The sequence below is a fragment of the Topomyia yanbarensis genome, chromosome 1, assembly GCF_030247195.1.
Source record: "Topomyia yanbarensis strain Yona2022 chromosome 1, ASM3024719v1, whole genome shotgun sequence".
Lineage (NCBI taxonomy): Eukaryota > Metazoa > Arthropoda > Insecta > Diptera > Culicidae > Topomyia > Topomyia yanbarensis.
In genome coordinates, this window is record NC_080670.1 from 169,716,619 (window position 1) to 169,735,332 (window position 18,714).

At 40.0% G+C, this 18,714-nt stretch overlaps 1 protein-coding gene across 1 annotated transcript in view; it reads left to right on the forward strand.

Annotated features, from left to right (window-relative positions):
- The first annotated feature begins 443 nt into the window (after positions 1-443).
- Positions 444-18,714, forward strand: part of LOC131680992 (TATA box-binding protein-like 1) — a 53,551-nt gene continuing 35,280 nt past the window's right edge. The window contains exon 1 of the mRNA XM_058961702.1: positions 444-1,091. The gene's annotated coding sequence lies outside the window, so the exon portion shown is untranslated. The remainder of the gene's footprint in view (positions 1,092-18,714) is intronic.

An 18,714-nucleotide genomic window follows, 5' to 3' on the forward strand; every position in this document is an offset into this window, starting at 1 on the left:
GCAACTAAAGCGCACCTGGTGTAGATGATGCGATCTAACATGTACATAAGATGCGCATTAGTTGCGCACTCTGCAAATAGGAAAAAAAAGCGAAAGGCACAAGTTCAATATTTCGATTTTTAACTGTAACCAGAATACTCAAGTGAGAGCAAGGATGTCAAAATACAGATACTATTTCTCCGTGTAACCTTTATATGCCTCATTCTTACAACCTTTCGTCTACAGTCTTGAGATTTGACGAAACCGCACCCTTTGACAGCCGCAAGATCGCGGCTGTCAAAATAAAAACACAAAATTTAATCAGCCTGGATGTGTGCGTGTTGCAGTTGAGTGAGTGTACGTAACGATTCGATAATTCGGTCTCTTTCGCTCCACTTTGCGCTGCGATTCAATCCTGCTCTGGTACGAATCGAGACGGGAGACGGTGTTCAGTTTCTGTTCGTTCGTCGCTGTGCTTCTCCGCGCTGCTGGCTGTGCTGACACGCACATTCATGCATAGATTTTTCCTCATTCGTTTTTTCAAAAATGGCCGAGTAGGTAGTGCTCAGTGATAGCTCTCCATTCGTTTATATTAAAAATCGAAGTGCTCCTTGAAGTTTCCCATTCTAGCTAGTGTGTGAACATTTTGGTGATATTCAGCGGGCTCTGGTCGAAAATCTATATCCAACAGTCCAGAAGCTGCCCGCCCGTGTGCCTGTTGGCCGTGTGCCGAAAAAATATATCCGAGCGGAAATCCAGAGAAAGAGGAAAGCTCGTGACCCTACCCACAATCTTTTTTTATCTTGAAGAAAAAAGGGAAAAGAATTTTCCTTTTTGGATCAGCAGTCTACTACTAGTATTGCTAGCCACCAGCGCTCCGCGTAGAAAGAAGACGACAACGACGACGGAAGGAAAGAAAAAGTGTAAAGTACTAGACTGAGAAGAAGTTCCTCGATAGCTAGATTGTCCTCGTGTGTAGAAATCAGCGAAAGAAGTTTTCAGGGAGAATCATCGGTGGTAAATCGCCGTGGACGATCGGTTGCAGCGAAACCGGAAGCCATCTCTCTCGTCACCACTATTATTGTTCTGTTGAGGAAAACCGAGCAGAAATTGTAAGTACGGGCTGAAACTGCTTCTTCTCCTATATATTTCCAATAGTAGGGTCCCCATTCATTGGATTGCTACGACATAAGCAAAAGCAAAAAGTCCCGTACCATTGGTATAGAATGAATCAGCGGGGTTGTCTGTCAAATTTCGTGTGTACGAGGAGACGTGGGGAGGGGCTACCAAGGGGTAGCCATTTCAAAGGTGTTCCGTTTTGCGGAGGGGGGCAGCGATGCCAGACGGTGGTAATACTCTTTTCGTTGAAACTATTCAGTGAGCTATTTTCAGTGGAAAGAGCTGTTAAACTGCAGCTTTGAATATTCCTTCCGTCCCATGTAGGGCATCAGTCGCTAATTACGTCACAGCGGAGTAATCTATCGCTTTTTTCAAAGAATTTGAAGCTATCGAAAATAGGTTCGCGAAGTTTGAGATGAGTAACTGTTCATCATTAGGTTCTTATTTTTATCGTATTTCTGAGAACCTGATATACTTGGTATGCTAACAAGTCGTTTTATCAGTAGAAAAGTTAAAGACCTAGGCACAAGCAACAACAATGCAATAGCTTGTTCGCTCGGTTGAAGGTGTTGAAATATGTCATTGTTATCATTCTTTTAGTTTAAAGCAGTGCATGAGGATTTTTCAAAATAAACCCTTGTGCATACATATAAGCCCTATAATATCAAAGTAAATATTCGGATGGAGAATAATCGGCAATGAACCGCATTTTGACTAGGTTAGGTATATTGGGTACGATCGACGGTACAGTTATTCCCCTACACATTCATGAACAAACTCTTCGTTGGTTTTGTTCTTGGCTCGATGGCAGGCAACTTCAAATCAACATTTTTTCTTTATCCGGTATCCTACAAGGAAGCCTTTCGACCCAGTAATGTTCTCCGCTATTTTAATCACGTGAATGTCAAGTTACAAGCGCCTTTCGGCGGATACGGGATTCAAAGGTTGCTGAATTTCCTCTGAAAAAACTTGGTAGCTTTAGTACGTGGTGTGATCTAAATAGAACGGTTTTAAGCCCAAGCAAATACTCCTTTGTCCCATTCGAACGAAAGCGGCATCCGATCACATTCTGGTACCATTTGTTTGACAAGAGCATTTCTAGACGCTCGCCGTGAATGTATACTGTTTTAAATCACATTATTGTGTGTTGGTCCGCTGGACATTAAAATTTTGTTCTGCTGGGTAGAATTCCTACTAACTAGAATGGGGTTGATAGAATCCCAACTGGCGAAATAGATTTTATTTGCCGAACTACGAAAATCAATACGAACACCTCGACACACTCAACATCCGGAGGGGCTGCTGTCATTCATCTAGAGTGAAGTGCTCTACAAAGATCAAACCCACATTCGAGTATACTCCTTGCGACTACTATTCAGTAGAAACTTCTATGCTTTCCACACCGTTATTGCTTGCTCATTTGACTTTCACTTGACGAGAATTATGATTAATGTAAAGTTTTTGTCTATCCTTAAATGTAACTAGTCTAAGTAATCGCCATTGAGTACGAGAGGTCTGTTAAGGACGATTCAGACGATACAGCAGCTTCCGTCAACGTCAACGGAACGTCACCGTTCCGTCAGGATAAGTTACATGCAGTTAAATGGAGGCATTCACACACAACATCAACGGCACGGAACGTTTTGACGTACGGCATATGTGAACGGGCACAAGAGAAAAGTATTAAACTTATCCTGACGGAACGGTGACGTTCCTTTGACGTTGACGGAAGCTGATGTATCGTCTGAATCGTACTTAATACTTTTCTCTTGTGCCGGTCAAACGTGCCGTACGTCAAAACGTTCCGTGTCGTTGATGTTGCGTGGGAATGTTTCCATTTAACTGCATGTAACTAATCTTGACGTTCCGTACCGGGGACGGAAGCCTGATATATGGTGTACTTTAGTGTAGATACAACAAATAAACGAATTCAACGTTGGTATATTACATGTCATCAGCACAACGAAGATGTGACTGAACTGACCACAACGAACATAGTGATGTCAAGTTTCATACAAGATTGGTTTACTTTACGCCAAAGCGTCCTATGAAATATCGAGGCTTTCGCGACAATTGTGGTCCCATCAATGCGGTGGTCACACCACCACCACCGAGAACCTCGGATGAAGAATGAGCAAGAGCAGAGTTGTTTATACCCCTTTGGACAAAGTGAGAACTAAGACAACTGTAAAAAATCACCAGAAAACACAGATACGATAACCTGTGGGTAGGTTACTCATGGAAGCCTTCTCGCAGTGTAACTCTGGCGTAGTCTATTGTCGGAGATCTAGACTAGACAAATTTTAACTTTAATGGTCTACAAGAAGAATCACAAACTCGAGTGCATGACAGCAATCATCAATAGCGATAATAAGGTACTCTCCCGAGTTCTGTTTAGCAGACTGCGCCCGTTGGCTAAACTTATGTCGGCGAATACAAAGGCGGGTGTCGAGAAGAACGACTATGGATGGACCAAATATTTACCCTCCACCACGTTATACAAATATACGCTACAAATGGCGAACTCATAATTTTGTTTGTGGATTTCAAGGCAGCGTACGATTCAGTGACATGAGACGAACTGTGGCATATAATGTTTGAACAAAGCAAATGGTACTATCATCATTAGAGCTTGCTTGCTTTCTGGCTTCTCGGAAGACATCAGTACCAATAAAATCGAACGCAGAGCAGCGGAAGAAAAAAAGTACAAGGTAGCTGGTAAAGAACGAGAGAGACCGAACGATGTTGATTCCGAGGTGTAAATTGATGGGATGCGGTACGAGGTTATCGACGAGCTCATGTATTCTGGAACACTAATGACATGTGATAACAATGTTGGTCGCGATGTGGAAAGGCTGGGCTGTGGTTGAGAATCTGACTAAGGTTCCCGTAGTTAGTTTAAGATCCGAAGCTCGTTGAGGCTCTCTGCGGCAATAAGGCGTGGTCGTTGTCGAACCTTCGGTGTATTTCAGAGACGAATTCTGCTTGCAATAGAAAATGGCGGAGACGCATGGACCACGCTGTGCTGTGCAAAACATGCTGACATCGAAAGGCTGGTAAAGTACCGTAGACTACAGTGGGCTGGACACGTATTGCGAATGCTGGAGAGAGACCAGCTAGAGTTATTTTCAGCAAAGTGCCTGGAAGGGGTCGTCGACTTCGAGGCACATCCTGAACTAGCTGACTGTTTGCAATCGAGAAAGATGCGCATGCGACGGGCGTTCAAGGCCCAAGAACGAGTCCAAGTCTAAAACATTCAGAACACCGATTTGTTCGGCCACAATGATAGTTATTCTACTCCATAGATACGAAAATGATGCCGTTGTTCATCCTAACACGTCTTATACACCAGTATGCTTAGCGAAGCATTGCGTCTAGGACTGTAACCTACATACCTAATTAAACAATGCATGAGCCGTTTCTGATCAGCTGGTTATTTCTTGTTTATCTTGCTTGACGTTAAGTGATTAAGAGTGGTCGCGGAGACGTTAGACAAAATCGTCGATTCGATCCAACATCAAATAAATCGGACCAACGTAACATGTTCATCGAAGGATTTTTTTCTGTTCGTTTAGAGCAAAATAAACTGTTCTCCGATATTTTTCACAACATCCCCGTACACACCTAACGATCGCGCAAGCATTGGACTGGCTAAGCGGATTAAACTAGTACTACAATAAAACATCAATGGGCGATACAACAATCTAATGTCGTTTCGTTTTCTCTTGAGGCAGAAGCTAACTCAGTTTCGGATCTAACTGCTGTCTAACCGTTTGTTTGAACTGGCTGGAACCTAGGTTATGCGCCACAACTGAAAACCGGGTTGGGTTTTAACCTGAAGTATATTTCGGGTTCGCTCACACCATCGCTGTTTTACGAGAACCCAACTTAGTTTCATTAAAAACGTTTGTTTGAAGCAGCTAAGCTGGGTTATTTCCTAAGACGGCGCCGGTGTTTGGGTGGTCAGCGTGACCACCACTCATTCCAATTTGCCTGGGTTCAATTCCAGCCGAGGTCGTTGAGATTTTTCTGAGGTGAAAGAATCTGTGGTCACGTCTTCCTTCGGAAGGGAAGTAAAGCCGTTGGTCCCCGGTCTGTGAGTTTGGTGAATCGATATCTAGTCCAGATAGTGAAGTCACCTCTCTGGCGTCATTAACCCTTTCATGCCCAACTTTTTTCTAGTGCATGTAGGGTTTCAAAACTATTTTTCCTTTAAAACGGTGTGGTCAAGAAACTCGAAAACCCCTTTTTCATAAAGGTAGGTGCTTTCCTTGCAGTGCTAGAAGCTGCTCAATTTTTACCTTCCAATGCTTACTACAATTCTCCTAGAATATTTACAATAGTCCAACTGCATGGAAAACGTAGCCAAAAATAGTCTAAATTGACAAGTTTTATCAGTTTTCACTAATATTGCAACATAACGAAGTTATATGAAATATTCATTTTCCGTCGTCAACGTAAACTGTTCCTGGCAGCACTGCTCCATCGGAGTTCAATTAGATTAATTGCAATAACTTCAGTTCAAGAGCTGATCCTTGTAACTGTACTCAAATGAAAGCCAATAGTCACATTTATTAGCCTTACTTGTTTTTGTGAGCAAATCTTGCCTTAATCAAAAGTTATAGCTGTTTAAAAACGTTGTTGTCCACAAACAACATGGGCATGAATGGGTTAAAGAAGAAGTGATCCAACTTCTATACTCTTACTAACAAAAATATCCTCCTCCCGTGATACTTGTGGAGCGCAGTAGTATATACGGCCTCTAGCAAAAGCAAGTATCGGACTAACCATTCCTTCCCTTTCCTTCCGCGATCTACGTTCGGGCCTGGCCGGTGCCGGTATTGATCAATACTTTAGGAATACCAGGAGTTGCACATTGAAAGATGTTTCGCTATTCCCAAGCATAATTATCTACTTATTCTCTGTGCAACTTCAGCTAGTCCAGATCGATAACGGAGTAGCAGCCAGGGGTGGTCGCCCCCGCTCAAGCTAAGCTGGGTTATTTCCTAGGTTCTCAACCGATAACGACATAAGCGACCTCGAACTTTAGGTGTGGTAAGAAGTGCATAATGCATCAAAACCATAATGACTATGTGCCTACAAGTGCTGTAATGTTCCAGTCATTGATATCCGCATCGAATGTCAGTTTTTCTTATCAGTGGTACGTTGATATCTGCTCGGCGCAGATGCCACCAACCTACATAAGAACCTGTTACAAGGCATCTGAGTTCTGTTATGGCCAATTTCTTCACACACGCTTAAATTTTAAACCGGGTTTAACGCACCGTTGAGCCTAGTTTAAATGTTAGGCAGGCGTGAGGAAATCGAACTCTACTATCGGGTTGGTTTATGGTTCATGGCAACGCCAACGGCCATCATCCGTAATAGGTCATGAATGATCAGGTTCTGGAACTACGAGAGATAGTTCCAGAACCTGATCATTCGGGGTGATGGATCCTAGATCTTCACTAGTGAACAATCTCTACAATCTACTGTAGAAAGTTAGCAACAATCCATTGGAAAGTAAAAACTAGCCCCAACAGTTTTCATAATTAGGTTTATCCAGATACTTTGAGACAGACATGCATAAAAACGTGGTACGTCGGTACCTAGCTACTGGCACATCATGTGACAGAGATCAATCCATTGAGTTAGTGCTTGTTCTAGTGCACGATGAGTTAGCAGGTAGCATGACCCACGTTGGACGAGAGGTCTCGCTAGCAGGCTATACTTGAGCTGGGACGAAGCGCTACTGTGAGTAACAATGTCCCATCGTTTTTTTTCAGCAACATGACCCATATCTATACTGTGCTATCCTTTCTCTAAAATGGATAATCACCGACGTGGAAACGTTTTCTTTCTTCGACAACACTGCGTACTAGTCATTACAGAAGCTTTTCCTGTAGCATTGGGAGCAGCTTTATTGCAGTTTTCAAGTAAGTCCGATGATGATTATCATGTCGTATGCTATGTTAGTAAGAGCCTAACCACCACTAAGAAGCGATACTGCCAAACAGCGAAAGAGAGCATTGGTATACTGCCGTTCTACGCATAATTGTCCCATGTTGCTTTTTGGTCATTTTCACTTTTTTTAATCAAACAGTCCTTTTTGATGTATATTTTCAGAAAACACATCCAAATCATAAAGTTTGTTCGAAGACTTCGTGGAAAAATACCAAGTCTGTTTGTCCCATTGTTGATATTCTACGCATAATTGTCCCACTAACAAAAATCCCAACAAAGCGCGCAATAAAAAAATAATTACGTAGCGTTTAGTTAAGAAGTACATTACGCTAGATGTCGGGCACTGAAAAAATTGATGGAAAAATACAGGATCATTAAAAAAGAGATGGCAGTGGCAATATTAATCACAGCAGTGAGAACAATCCTGTAAAGCTCTTCATTATTATCGTCGCTTGCATAATATGGCGAACGCATCTAGGATAACTAGCCTATATTCGCAATGTTTCTATTATCACGCTACCCATTTGAAGCCGTTGGTTAGTGCAGCGTTTGCTATCTTTGTTCAACAAAGATGATCAACTGGTAGGGCGACAATTGGGGCACTCGATTGGAACTTAAGTTGCGATCAAACACTAGCATTTCATCGTTTTTAGGCCATTTTTGTTATTAGATTGGTTCTTAAGAACGAAACAAGGTTGTGAATGCCAAATTAATGCACTCCATCGAGTGTAGGCAGAGTAATTAATGATCTTGTGAGGTACGCTTCTAAATAGAGTAAAAATAGGTACTTTACCCTATTTCCAATTTTGATGAAGCAACAAATCTCCCGAGTAACAGAAAAACTCACGACATACACTTTTGTAAAAAAATGAGTTATGAGCATCATTTACATAGATTGTTATGGGACTGATATGCGTAGAACTTTCCGGTTTCCGATCGATTTCTCGGCATAACAGTCCCACTTAACATTTTTCTTAAAAACTAACGTTAATTGAATCTCTATAATAAAAAACTGGACTGATTATATTGAAAACGATTGCCATGAACGTAATTTTAGACAATAAAGCTTTATTTGTTACACCGTTTTCCTCCAGATTGCTAATTCAATTTTCATCTTCAATCGCGTTTTTCTCAGTTGCCAGTTTTGCAACATGGGACAATTGGGCGTAGAACGGCAGAGCAGCAGACATTGCATTTATCGCTCCTATGAGTAAATGCGTTCGGATAATTTGCTGCTGCGACAATAAAAACTCACATTTTCACATGAAAAGTTATTGACACTAACACAACTTCTCCGGATAAATACAACGTGTTATTTCTCCGGATAAAAAACCGCCGGAGAATGAGCGAATCCTTTTTGCGCTCGCTGCCTTGCTATCGCTATTCCAAAACGCGAAAAAAACAAGTCCGTCGTACTTCTTTGCCGCGTTTCTTTGAAATTAAGTGTATATTTTGACGCTTTCATTGGTTTTCACGAAATTTAAATATTATCACCTTCTCCGGTGAGAAGGAAAAAATCAACTAAATTTTATCCGGGAAATTATTCTCACGCTATTTGTGGAGACGGAGAATTTTGCGACTTATCTCGGAAAAGTTGGACATCGGATAAGCCTCTTCTCGCGTGAGTGAGAGAGAATTACAATGCCTGGTCAGCAGACACAATCCGTTTAATACATCACTCATCCAATTTCAACAGCCGAGCCAATCAACGCGCAGCTCCAGTTTCGCGACGTTGATGGGAGGAAAGTTATTCAGCGCCATGGTGGCCAGATAGAATTCCTCAATATCGGTAAGGTCACTAAAAGTTTATCGGTAGTTATCGGTAGGCCGGGTTATTGTCCCAAAAACGTAGTGTTGACATAAAATTGTAAAACACTGAAAACATAGATCTCAGACCAAATCCAACCCAAAAATGAATGTTGAGTAGGATGTCTCCAAAATCAATAAAAATCGGTAGTTTTCGGTAGGGATAACAAAATATCGGTAGTTTTCCCTTGGTCATCTGTGAATCGGTAGGAAAGACCAAAATCGGTAGGACTACCGATAAATCGGTAGATCTGGCCACCCTGTTCAGCGCATGCATGAAATCCAATGCTGTACATAATGATCGAACTCTCCTATCATTCCTTAAATGCGCTCTCCTAATTGCCAGCACGAGTAGAGCTATTTAACAAAATCACCGCTGCTCACGTTTTCCCTAAAAGCTTTTTCAGTTATTGCATATCAAAGTCTAAGAACTTTCATCCAACGGAACCGAAGGATTTCAGATCTATTAGTGTACTACGCATAATTGTCTCATGTATATACTGCCCATAATCGCAACTCAGTCCCATGTTCTATGGGATTCCCTATCTACATGGGACTGACTTGCGATTATAGGCAGTATAGGGAATCCCATTGAATATGGGACAATTAGGCATATAACTGCAGTATTAGTGGTCTATTTTTTTACCTTGCTCAATTTACAGAACGTCTCAACTCTTCAGAACCACATATGTTGGCTGCAAAGCAGAGTGGTAATCACAAGCGACATAGTACAACCGCTGCTCGCGCCAAAGTGCCACACAATGCTATTTTCGAGCTTGTTGGTTATATGTGCTCGGTTATTGCTTCTGGTGGATTTCTCACTAGCTCTCAATCCAGTGATACCATCTGTCCTGTACTTCATAACAAGCTGCATAGTGAACTTAGGTTTTCAGAAGGTGCATACAACCTAGTGAAATCGTTCCTCGGTTATCGGAACCAGATGGTAAAGTCTCTGCTGGTTTTTCAATGTCAGTACCAGTTGTATGCAGATGATTTGCAAATTTGAACTATTAATTACAACAATGAACAGGGATCTCTTAGTGATAGTTCGCAATTCACCAGCATGCATCGAACGCTAGGAGAATCGTGCTGCTAGAAGACGTTTCTCTGTAAAGGGCGAACACGAAATTATTGCGACACATTCAACAGGGCATAACTTTTTTGCCATTGGGTAAAAATCAACCAAATTTTGCACACTTTCTCATTGATGTGTATTGTTTACATGCTGTCAAACTCGAAGTCGTGTTTTTCGATTCAACGAAAATGGAGGTGAACCAACGCGAGTCGAGAGAACAAATTCTTTCCAAACACCTGGAATTTCCTGACCTGTCGCACCGGCAGTTGGGAAAAATGTTGAACATTCACCATTCAACCGTCTCCAGAGTGTTGAAGCGGATGACGTTGGACCACGGCAAAGGAGCTGGAAGAAAACCGGGACCGGAGAACAAAAAGACGGAGGGAAAGGTGAAGCGGATGATTAAAGCAAATCCCAACGTCTCAAGCCGTGTTTTGGCTAAAAAGATCGGCATATCGCAGAGCTACGTCCAGAATGCAAAGAAGAGAGCTGGACTACATACATACAAGGTACAGAACTTCCCAAACCGCGTTGAGCGGCAACAATCGACGGCTAAAACTCGGGCACGGAAGCTCTACGAGAAGATGCTGACAAAATATGGCTGCTGTGTGATGGACGACGAAACGTATATAAAAGCCGATTTTAAGCAAATTCCGGGGTTGGAGTTTTTCACCGGCAAGAGCAAGTTCTATGTGGACGACAAATTTAGGAAGAAGAAAATGTCGAAGTTCGCCTCCAAATATTTCATTTGGCAAGCCATCTACTATTGTGGACTGAGGAGTGAGCCTTTCGTGACAAAGGGCACAGTAAATGGCGAGATCTTCAAATCTGTGTGTCTCGAGAAGCACCTTTTGCCGTTCTTGCAGCAGCACGACGAAGCTCCGCTATTTTGGCCAGATTTGGCATCATGCCACTATTCTAAAAGTGTCCTGGATTGGTATGAGGCCAATTCTGTCCATTTTGTTCCAAAGGACATGAATCCGCCAAACTGTCCGGAGCTGCGCCCGGTGGAGCAGTACTGGGCAATGATGAAGCGGGAACTTCGGAAGAGCAAGAAGACAGTCAAAGACCAGAAGGACATGTTAAGAAAATGAAAAAAAAAACTGAGAAACTGATATCGGATGACACTGTAAAGACTTTGATGGAGGGCATCAAGCGAAAATGCGTTCAATTTTACACTCAAGGCTCCATCAATTAACTTTTCTTTTGATATGTATAAAACTACCCTAAAATTTTGGTTTGATTTTAAACATTATAAGAAAATTGGCATGACATTTTCGGTGTCGCAATAATTTCGTGTTCGCCCTTTAGAATCGTCTACCGCTTACAGTGAAGAGCCTTCAGCGACGAGCTTCAATGAAGCGGTGCTACCGCGGACCAGGCAGTAACAAACACCAGCTCAACAACGATGACGACATGGACGTGAACGAAAACGTGAGATAAGACAACAGACAACGCACCTAGTGTTTCACCACCAAGGAAGAGGATCTCAACACGTAGCAGCCAGCTGCGTCAACAAGACCAGACGGATAGGCTGTAACGCTATTTTTTTAAATTTTTGCATCTTGTAAAAATACGAAAGATCCACGGCTCAGTTGTGCTAACGCATTGAGCGGTGTCAAATATATTTGAAGAAAAAAAAAGAAAGCGATGAAGAGGATAAGCAACTAAATTAAAACCTTTCTAACTTCTATGTTTGTTGTGCACCTTGTTTTCCATGATATAGTATCTATTAAGCTGTTTGCACATAAGGCGCCAGGACACGCCATAAAAATATTCATTATGGGTTTTGTTTACTTATTCCAACGTTGCTGTTGCCGCATTGGAATAGCTAGAGCAAAATGCGTAGTGAATATTTTGTGACGTGTGACCTGTCGCTCCGTGTGTGTGCAGATTTATTCTTTTCTTGACCTAGATCAATTTTTAGAGCTAGTTAGAGCTACTGGAGCCAGAGCTTCGAATTTTCAGGTTGTTTTGAACTTGAAGGAAAAACAAATCTCAAGTCATGCCCTACTATGTTCAATTCGCAGTTATTCGTTTACGTCATTCATTCAAACAGCCGAGCTGTTCAATCATTTTCCATTCATTTTCGATTTCATTTACCTTGTGAATATCTCTGTACTGGGATATTGACTAGGTTTTTCAAGCAAAACTACTCTGAACATACTTCTTGCTGTTCATGTAAGCTTGAAAACGCAAAATATGTCAATATTTAACCTAAACTGGCCTCTACAGAGCAGATGACAACTTTGGTTAATGAATGAAAAAGCAACAATTTGAAATGAAGACGTACGGTTTGGTTATGAAAATCCCGCCAACTTGAAAGTGAATGATTAAGGGAGGCTTTGAATTTGAATCATGGTTGAGCTGAAAGTTGGCATTTGAAAATGAAAATTTGCACCACTGACTGGAGCTACTTCGTGTCAACTCATCGTGCTAGCTCGAGCAAGAAGGTTAGCTAGCACGAGTGGTGCCAGTTTTTATTTTTTTATAGGATGATATAAATAGGCTATGTGGATCAAAATAAGGTTAATTTCTACAAAATTTTGTACAGCAGATTCACCAAGCTACCAGTTCTGCAATCCCAAAAAACACCTCTAACAGCGATCGTAGGTCACTACGCTGGTGGTCAGGCGTAAAATTATAAAGAGCCAAAATCGAAAGAAAAGCTATTCATGCCCCCAAACAATACAACTCGCGATGTGAATAAAACTTTGAGGAATTCCCTATCAGCATTTTTGTGAAAGAATCAGTCTCTCACGGGGCGCTGTGAAAGAAGATGATTGTTGAGCGAAAATTTCAAAAAAAAAACCTTGTGTGGCAGTACACCCACAAGGCATAATAACCAGGTCCTTGAACTGATAGTAAATGTTTTCGGCGAGTGCTTTGCGTCACTATCTGTTCATAGAACTACACATGATCACGTTCATTCTCTGCTATGAATTCCACCCAAGTTAGCTAAGAAATAAATAACCAACCTGTTATTTTAAATTTTGGAATTTCCAATTTAGAGCGAATAACACCTCGAGAAGATTTTAAAAAGTTGTTTACATCATACCGAGGTTTTTTGTAACTTTTTTTGTGTATCCATTATGTCGAGGCCGATCAACGACAGCACCAAAAACATGTTATCATCCAGTTCACCGGTTTCGTGCTTGCTGAACCTTTCTTTTTCAATGGTGCGTATGGGATCCAAGTTCCTTTGTAATAGACGTAAATGATAGACTTAGGATCCGATTTTTTTCACCTGCTATGTCAGTAAGCTCCTGCAAAGAATATAGTCAATCGTGCTTCAATAATGCTAGAGTTGGTATTCCAATTTGTGACAATTAATGACATGGGATAGAGGGGTCAATTTTAGGCAATTCTTCCGTGACATAAATCAATAGTGCCTAATGTAACAAGGCTGCTGTTGAGCTGGTCTCATTATACACATTAGTGTCAGGGTCATACAACCAATCGTGAGTTCAAAAGGGCCATTTTCTCTCGAATTCTTTTGGCTATATGCTGAATATTACGCTCAGCTGACAGGGACAAATCAGCATAGCATTGAGTGGACTGATCAAGTGCGATAAACTGTATACACCTACAGAACGGGTGATACCATTCAACACACAACTAACACAATGGATAAACTGTATTTACATTTTTGTTAAGAACTGATTCACACGTTTATGCTGGGGGGTGCAAAAACTAACCACTGTCCGGCACAATAAATATGTGTAAACTGTGATACATACTGACAGGACACGTTCCACCTTTTTTTATAGGTCATACTGGTGATACGCACCCGGCTTGCCTGTGCGTCTCAGTTGGCGTATTATTTTTACGGTCATGGTTGCCTTCCGTGATTACGCAGCACACATCACCTCTCTTAGCCTTTAAAAGTAAGAAGTCATACGCAAGAGTGAAACGAAAGCACTGGGTACTGCGAATCCTTTTTCTCAAATCCATTATATGTACTAGAAAACCAGGTCATGTGGCGCTGCCGTGTGCCGAAATATAAGCCCATTTAATTTGCGTCAATGTAAACATACTGTCGGCCTACTTCCATTGGACGAGAGTTTTACATGTATCGATCAATATGCCGTAGGAATGAGTATTATGACTACAGAAGTATATTTATCATCTGTTAAAAAATCGAAATTAACGATTAATGCTATAGTCAAGTTAGAAGACAATTTTGCGTGAGTGAAATGTGGCTCCCTTTTCTCATTCAGCTCACTCCAAACGAAAGGCGACCTGGACCTAAATATTATCTTGCATTTAATGTAATTTGTATTTTGGAGATGCCATATACAGTGCTAAGTGATTCGAGCTAGTTGAAAAAAATCCCCACTAAGGGCACTTCCTGATGAGACGCTGATGTTCAGGTATGCGCCGTTCGATATGAACGTTCATGCTGGATAACGTTACTAATAAATGTTTAAGGTTGAACAGAGATCAATCAGCAGTACTGTAACAACATTCTAAATAAGCTGATTGATTTTTATGAAGATCTAACACAAGGTGTGGAAAAAACTGCTTTTTTCGTTTCCGATTTTTGCCCATTCTCTGTCCAACCTTAAACAAATATCAAAGTCAATTCCGATGAAACCTTTTATTTAGGAATACGGATTGAAACTCATTGTTCAATTATTTTCTAAAAATGTTCGGTCCCAGAATAACTCATGGGACACAGCAGCCATTACTTTTTTTTTTCGAAGTCTTTCTACATCGTGATTCGATTCCTAGATAAGGCAATCTGGCAAGGCTTCTGTCAGCACCGTCACGTCTCTGCCGAGTCCGCTAGAAAGTTGTTCGCATCCGATTTGGACTTGCTTGTTGAACGGTAAAATTGCTTTACAAATCCGTCGTCGATAAGATCAAAACTGTTAAACTCTTCAAACTAATTTTAGAGTGTTTTTATTAATATCAGTTTTTTTCCTTTTAATATCAGTGATAGTTATATGTGGAGAGTATCAGTATTGCACGACATTACGAGCGTAAGCTCATCCTTCTACTCCCGCTCTGAGTGCATGAAATTTTAATTTATGAGGAAGGTGCGATGTGTGTACAACCTCAAAAATGGCGGGGGTGGTGCGTTAACGTTTTCTTTGTTGCCCATCAAATAAATTGAGCAGATTCTGTTGGTGCTTGAAATTTGGATTGTCGACCAAACCGAGCAGATCTATCGACAAAGTAGCGAATCGGTTTTTTTATTCTGTGCCGCCATCGTTGTAGACGTTTATATTTAGCATTATCATCCTACGCAAGGCCGCGCTCGCTTGCAGCAGCGGATTCGGGTTGTGAAGCGTACTTGCGGGTGTCATTTACTGGAATGGATGTCGAGCGATTATTCGAGTTATATTCTGTACATAAGGGAATTTGTCGGTATTTTGAGCGAGAACAACCTGCGAAGAAGTCACTTTTATTGATTTGATAGGTTGAAGTCAATAATAATTGCCTTGAATTTATCAAATCCATTAACATGACGTCATCTCAGGTAGCTTCTGAGTTATTGAGCTTTTTCGCGTTCAAAATACGTATGATAATGCATATACATTAAATTGTATAATGTACATGTTCATTTTAGTAATACAAAGACAGAGCAGCCGATTTCCTAATTCTCGCATACTTATCAAAATGGTCCTATGTGTAAATGAGAGACTCTTTTTGTTTACTTTCTCTTTCCAATATTACGGCTTCGGCATTAATCTTTCACCTAATTTTGCAGTACATATCGGAAGAGTATGATTTCGATTAGCATATTATGCAAAGAGTAAAGCAGTACACGCACACGCGACGCGAGTTACTAGCGAAAAAGAAAGTAAACAAAGTGAGGCTTACATTTGTACATAGAACCTGTTCAATAAGTTTGTTGGCATTCTTCCCAGAGAGTGGAGTAAAGAATTTTCAATGCCAAATCAAAAATAAAAATAAACTAGGTAGATACATGGAAAAATCTAAATAATTGAACGATTAGGAATTACATCCAATTAACTTCGTTTAAACTGGGCTCATCATTCATGAACACAGTGCTTATATATATACCCAGCAGTGTGCTAGAGAGTATCTACCTATATACTCTGCTATGTGTAGTGTGTTTATGAGGAAAAGCTCCCCAATCCATTGGCTTCTGTCCATGGATTAACGCTTAAGAATGCAAAAAACACAAAAATAACACTTCACGGACCGCACGAGAATGCTAATCTCTGAAAGTAATAGTTCACATAAATGTTTTTTCTATGGTAGCACAACTTCCCCCCGTTTGATTCCCCTGAATTCATATAGGGGAATTATGGTTAATACCGACACCTTAAGCTTAACACTTTTTCTAAGTTGCCACAAAACCAATAAAATTATAATTTTAATGCACAATTCTTTTTCAGAAAATTCTTAACAAGACTTAATTTTTTCAACGCTTTAAAAAATTAATTTCATTAAAAATTATTGGTTGTAAAACTTGGAAAACAAAGTGACTTTTTGTAGGCACTGCGGGTAAACCGACACCCTATAGAGGGTAAGATCGACACCCCTTTAATTTATTTTCTCTCCACTTTATTAAAATCTTTATTTTTATTACAAATTAGATATATGCGTGATTAATAAAGTGTGAGTATGTATGATGCAAATATGTGCTTTTTATTGCTTCATCATGTAGTGAGGGGAAGAGAGTTCAAAAGCGTAGTACTATAAATAAGAGTATTTTATGCTATAGGATTATTTATTGATATGAGTATTTCCAAATAATCCTTGCGCACATCATTGCAACCTCCAGTGTCAATTTATTTCGTAAAAGAAGATTTGCCAGCGTTCTACGTTCTGCTAATTGGATTCATTCACTTATAAGTGACACACACTTCTTAGTAAAACTATCTTTTTCAGATTTGATTTTTCGGGCTCTGATCATCATCGATCTATTGGGGTATACATAATATCATTGTCTCATTGTGATAAAGTTCGTCTATGACAAACCAAGAGAACACTAAAAATTCGGTTTGAGGAGCTTTTTGCAGAAATAGCAAAAGCTTCGATAGAATCAGATAAGCAAAAATTCCAATTATTGATTTTTAAAGAGACTTACAAGAAATAAACACAATAAAAGTATTTCTGTGTATTTCTGCTAATGCTATAGTGTTCTAATAGGCTAATTGAAGTGTCACAAAAATCCCCAGTATCAGCAAAAAAGTGCAACAACGTCAAACTATATTTATATAAAACATTAAACATTTCTATTGTTATATACGATAGTTTTTCGTTTCAGCACGGTTCGCCTTTTTTCACTACATTGCTGTAGGTTTACATTATAGGTACGTTTTCTTTTTAGAACTCTATTTCGTCTTTGTCGAAGGATATTCTGTACATGCCAACCTTCAGGTAGGTTGTTCTAGTGTCCTCGATTTTCAAAATTATTTAACGATTAGAAGAAGGTCTGTTCGGTTTATTGCACCTTATGTTGCGATTGCCAGGTGGGTTGTTGGTTATCGAATTAACTGCCTGTCAGCATAACTTGCATACTTTGCCACTTCGCGATTGTAATTCTGAACTCTGCTAGAGATTTTTTTTTTTTTTGTTTAGATGACATTTTTTGACTGAGGTTTTAACCTTAGCCTTTTTATTTCGGGTTAGAAAAATCTCTAAACCTGTGTGCGGGGTTAGGAATCGAACCCAGGTGAACTGCAAGGCAATCGATTCACCAACTACGCTATGTCCTCCCCGCTATGATGTAAATTGCGATCCTTACTGATTAAGGGTGGCATAAAGTTATTTGACATAATAATGAACTTTAGTAAATACAGGTATACCTTGTGCATGCTCCTACGCTTCGTTTAAATCAGAAAAATCAGCAAGAATAATCGATTTTTGGAGACAAAAAGATCGATTGTAAGAAAATCGTATCTTTTTAAATGGGAATTTTGAAAAAAATCGATTTTACCAGATCGATTTTTTTAAGTTAACAAAATTGATGTTGCCAAAAATCGGGCTGAAAAGATCGGATGCAAAAATCGGTGTTTCGAGACAAAAAGATCGATCACCCATTCCTAATTCGCCCTACTTGACAAACAGTTCAAAACGAAGTGCAAGTCTATTGGGGGTGTTCGCATCCAAAAACAATCAAATCAACAGCAAATCACTTCAAGCTGTATTTATTGCTTTGCACACCGCTGTAGACGTCCCATGTTTTATATTTTCAATACTTACAATACTGATATCAACGATATATCACATCAAGATAAAATTATTTATCCTTGAATTTAATATTTATTAAACATTGGTTGTAAAAAAATTAAATTTAATTTTTTTGTATTTAAATTTAAATAAAAATGTCGTGTAATGGAACGTCGCAATCCCCAATTTAAACATATTGAGCGCAGCAATGGTTCATTCCTAGGACATCCCGTCTCAGGTTCATTTCGTGACCTGAAAACAAAGAATATCACTTTAAATTTGCCTATGACAAAATGTTAAAAATGCTCACGTTCTATATCTTCTTAAACACTTAAATGTAGTACTTCTACTTGATCCACTTTTGCTCCAAGTGCTGAGCATTTGCCAGTTGTTAAATAAACAACTTTTTTGTGTCTGGGCTATTTTGACATTTGTAAAAGAAGGTGAACGCATTCAAATTCAATAGTGCTAATGCAACAGATAGAAATTTTGGTTTGAAGGCAATTTCTTTTGAGTAATTTTCAAAAAAAATCCGAAATTCTCGGCAGCCGGCTGCCCAGAGAAATTATTACATGATAACGCTATTAGCACATTTACTAACAACTCTCCCCTTCCCGTGA